Below are 5,540 nucleotides of genomic sequence, written 5' to 3' on the forward strand. Positions count from 1 at the left end.
TTGTCTAATATCTCAATCTATTTCTTGATTCCTTATTTTGAACCTGAAGATTATCTTCCATAAGATGCAAATAATAGAATAGAGTGCTTGTCTACTTGGATGTTATAGTATCCACTAGATATGAGCAACTATTAATGATGTAGTTATAGGGAGAATGATGAATAGAGAGAGTGAGAGGGAGAGATGATATAGTCCAAATTAAATTACGATAAACCATAGAGAGACTAATAGGTGATGTCATCTATAAAATTAAAATAATAATCAAGCTATATTGGAAGGTCAGGTTTTAGGGTATTATGGTTTGGTGGAGAAAGAGAAACAAAGAGATGTGAGTAAAGAGACATGAATGAGATAGGGAGACATTGAGTTCGAAATAGCAAATATGGGTAGAGAGAGCAAGAGGAGAGGGATAAAATGTGCAAATTTGTAATAAAAAACTCAGACCATTTTTATTTTTATTTTTCATTTTCTTTTGTTTTATGCATATTGATGAACTAATATGGCTTTACCACTGGACCAAAATATGGCAAGTTGTTGGCTTAGGTATTTCATCAATTATATTGATTGAATTTACATTCGTTGCTATGACTTAATGGACCTGACATGATCAAATTGATTATATTGGTTTTGGCTATAGGATATAGACTGATGGCTCGGTTTCGGTTCTTATTTTTTGGTTTCAATTATTATCGAGTTAGGACTTGTTCTCCCTTGTCCTAAACTGATTTAGAGCCAACCCGAGCTATATATATAATGTATAATATTTTCAGTAGGTTTATTATTATAAGGTGATGGACTTGAGAATCGGTTTGTTTGGTTTTGCATCTAAAATTATGAACACGACAACACTACTAATCACCTAAAGTGAAATGATTCCAGCTCAATTTTTATTTTTTGGAACAAAAAGCAAAATAATCCTAAACTTTGTCTTAAAGATTTTGTTTCTTTTTATTTTCTATCAAACTAGATACTGTTAGGGGTAGATCTTATGGGATTGGTTCACCTAGAGGTGTAAAATGGGCATGGCCACTTATAGTGATGGGCCGTGTTAGGTGCAATACGACTACGGGTGTAAACGAATCGAATTAGGCAATATCCAAATTCGAATCCGATTAGAAATTTTGATTCGATATCTGACGGGTATTAAAAATTAATATTCGAATTAGAATTTGATATGATTAAATATTCGAATATTCGATTCGACTCAAATTCGATCAATTAATTATTTTAGGTAACTAATAAATATATAAAATAAATATTTTATTTATATAAAGTATATAAATTATTTATATAATTTAATTATTATATATATAAATTATATAAAGCGTTTAAATATTTTATATATTATATATAAGAATTAAATAATTAATTGAATTTGGATATTTATCGAATCGAATAAGGTCATATCCAAATTCGAATATGATTAGTTAATCGGTATGAATAGGATATCTGAATTCGACTGATTATGATATTCAAATTATCCAAATTCGATTCAATTATGTCGAATCTCAAATTCGAAATCAGATTTTTGAATACTATTGATACCCCTAAGTATGACCCTGAGGGGCTGGACTGAGCTGAGTGTTTATAGCCTATATGCTGTGTTGGTCCATGACTCGTGAGGGCTTGTGTTAGTAGGGCTGGGATTGCAACATAATCCACATATTTAATAATTACATATATAATTATTATATTATTAAATAATAATATATTAATATGTATACATAATATATGCATATAATTTTTTATTTCTATTTTCAATTTGATTATACTATTTTGTTTCAACTTTATTACAATTTTTCAGTTTAATTTAATCATTTTATTGTATGAATTGATTATTCATTTCGAATAAAATTCTAACTTTTTCTTTCAATTTGTTCTTGCTATAATTTTCCTTCAATTTCTTCTTAGTTTTTTATAATTCTATAATCATTTTAGTAAAAAATAGAAAAAAAGAAAAATGAAATATTGCAGGCTAGATGATCCCAAGATTGTGCTAGGTAGGGGTGGAAATGAATCGAGCTTTTCACGAACTATTCAAGCTCGGCTCATGAAAAGCTCAATTTGGCTCGATTTAAACCAAGCTTCGAGCCTAGTGAAGCTCGGTTTATGAGGATCATGAGCCTAATTGAACTATATATATAATTTTTATTATATACATACATAAATATATAATTTTTATAATTCTTAATGTTTGTATGTAAAATAAAAACAATTTTTTATACGTACATTTTTTATTTTTATATGTTTAATAATAAATAATTTTTTATAATTATTAATTTGTGTATTTAAAATAAAAAAATAATTTTATATGTTTAATTTTTGTTTTTTATAGGAAGCTTGGCTTGTAGTCGAGCTCAAGCCAAGCCCAATTCAATCTTATGAGCTTTTGAGCCGACCCGAATTGAGCTCAAGTCTCTAGCTCAAGCCCAGCTCAAACCTAACATTGTTTGGGTGAGTGGAGCTCGAATAGTCAGGTATTCAGCTCGGCTTGGCTCGAATCCACCCCTTAGCCCTTATTGCTAGGCCCCATCCACAATAAAGTAACAGTATCGGCCCGACCCAGTCCACTACAGTGCGGGCGGTCGACAAAAGTGGGTCGTGCTGGGTGAGAAATGCAGAAGTAGAACTGTTGGATCTGGTCCGGTCTAGTTGTTTTCGTTAAAAATTCGAAGGGTCCCATAGACACCTCACAGGGTCACACCTGTATCAAAAATATATACTACTTTAAAAAGCACAAATGGCCTCAAGAATATTTCTAGAATTTTTTTAGGACAAAATTTACCCCTTTACATTTAAATTTATTGATAAAAAGTGAGGGCAAATAGGGTAATCGATTATTGATATTAAATGAGTTGAAAAGAGGTAATATTATGATATTCAATGCAGCCAATTCTCTCTTAATAAATCCAATATTTAATTTATTAACTTGCATTCATGTTCAATGAATCTTATATTTAAGTTATTTTTGTTTATTCTCATCATTAAGTTCAATTAATTAAATCCATACTTAATAAATTAATAATTCCAATAACATAAAAACTTATACTTTTAAAATCTACCTAGAAAAAATAGAGTTTTCATCTAGGTGGTGGTAATAAATTAAACTGTTTTTGGTCAAATGGGTTAATCCATGTTGCCACAATTAAATAAAAAATTCAAAAAAAATAGATAAAATAAAAAAATGGAAACATTTTTAACATACATATTAAACAATAATAAGTATGATAAATAAAAAATGTTTTTATTAATGATGGAAATTGAATGTAAAATTTAAAACCAATTGAAAATAAAAATATTTTCCTATTCTCTCTCATTAAATCCTATATTTAAGATATATTTTTCTCATCATAAAATTCTTGTAATTAAATCCACAATATTAATTTAAATAGTATAAAAATAAATGTTTTGAAAAGTAATTTGAAAACAATACCATTTTCTTCCCTCCCTTTGGTGGGCAAGAAATTCAATTATTTGGGGTCAAATGGATTAATAAATAATTCCATAATTAAATAATAAAAAGTTTAAAATAAATAAGTATAAAATGTAATAAGTATTTTTATTAATGATGAAAATGGAATACGAAATTTAAAATTTACCAAGAAATGAAATGATGTTATAGTCAAATAATAAAATTTCTAAAAATAAAAATACAAAGAATCACTAAAATAAAAAAAAGATAGAGAAATTTTTGGGCACATATCTAATGTTATATATTTATAAAAAATAAAATATTGGGTACATCTCTAATATTATGCATTCATTATATTGAACAAAAATAAGTATTATACATAAGAAAAAAAATTTTAAGTGATGGAAATGTAATACAAAATTTAATGTCAACCTAGAAATCAAACTATTTTTCTTTTTGGATGGTGGGTTAGTGATTTGGGTCAAATGATATCATAGACAAACAAAAATTAAGTATGATAAGTAAAAATTATTTATATAATGTAAATGAAATGTAATTTAAAGGGAAAATTATAGTCAAATCCGGTTATACATTTAAAATTAGGTTGTAGGTTTGTCCAAAAACCAACAAAACTTTGACAGCCGACTCTACATTTCAAATTGTAAAAAACCCTACCATGTCATCAGAGCCTTATGTGGTTGTTGGCAACATGGGACTCTTAATCCATGTTGGACACAAAAAAAAACCTATTCTGAAAATAGGTTTTCAATTTCTCTCTTACTCCCTCTATCTCTCGATCTCCCCCCATTCTCTCTCACTCTCGCAGTCATCTCTCGATCTCTCACTCTCTTAGCTTTAGTATGTAGCCAAATCAAAAGTTCAATCTCTCTTTCTCTCTCTCTCTCTCTTTCTCACTATTCTTTCTTACTCCCCATCTTGGTTAATATTTCCTTCTCCCTCAGTCTTTCTCCCGCTACCTCTCTCATTTTTTTTTTCTTACAAACTTTTATAATATTAATCAAACCGTATAAAAGAACTAAAGGGACCAATTACTTGTACAATCAAGTTATAAATTTCTATCAAATTGGTGTAAATTTCATAGCCAATAGTTTTTTAGAACTTTTATCAAATTGGTGTAATGAATTTTGAACTATACCAAGTTTGGTCTTATGTTCTTTTATACGGTCTGATTATTACCATATAAGTGTGTAAGAAAATAAAAAAAAAAGAACAAGAGAATGAGTGTGCGAGAAACTAAGGGAGAATGATAGAAATTATAAGTGAAGGAGAGATTAACCGAGAAAGAGAAAGAGAGATTGGGAGAGAACGATAGGTAGAGAAAGAATGAGAAAAATTGATAGAGAAAATGTAAATACAAAAACCAAAAATCATTTTTATTTATTTTCAAACCACACAATCATTGAGCAGAGAGAGAGATAATTCTGAGAATGAGAGTGTGTGTGTGTGTGTGTGTGTGAGAGAGAGAGAGAGAGGGTGAGCGAGAGAAACTAAAAACCATTTTCTTATTTTCAGTATAAGCCTTTTGTTGTGTCCAACATGGATCAAGAGCCCCATGTTGACAATAGCCACATAAGCCTTTGATGACATGGCAATGTTTTTTTATAATTTGAAAAGTAGAGTCTATTGTCAGAGTTTTGTTGATTTCTACACTAACTTGTAGCTTAATTTTAAATGTATAGTCAGTTCTGACTATAATTTTTCCTAATTTAAAACTAATCTGAAAGTAAAGTTATTTTCTTTTCTAAATGGTGGATTAATGATCCAAATTTTCTAAGAATCCCATGATGTCATAATTGAATAATAAATATTTAATAAAGAATAGAACACCAAAAAAATGAAAATATACATAATTTTGTCAAGAAAATTTGAGAACATTTTTAATGTTATATATTCATCATATTAAATAAAAATAATTATTAAAATAAAAAATATTTTTATTTATGATAAAAATGAAACACAAAATATAATAATAATAATAATAATAATAATTTGGTACAAACATTTAAGTTTATTTTTAAGTATATTGTTAATTTTCAAATAATTAATATGAAAAAAATTCCTCACGTGCAACGTATCATTAATTACTACTAAGAGGCAAAAATACGGT

This window comes from Nelumbo nucifera, chromosome 5, assembly GCF_055504915.1.
Source record: "Nelumbo nucifera cultivar China Antique chromosome 5, China Antique-T2T, whole genome shotgun sequence".
NCBI classification, from domain to species: Eukaryota; Viridiplantae; Streptophyta; class Magnoliopsida; order Proteales; family Nelumbonaceae; genus Nelumbo; species Nelumbo nucifera.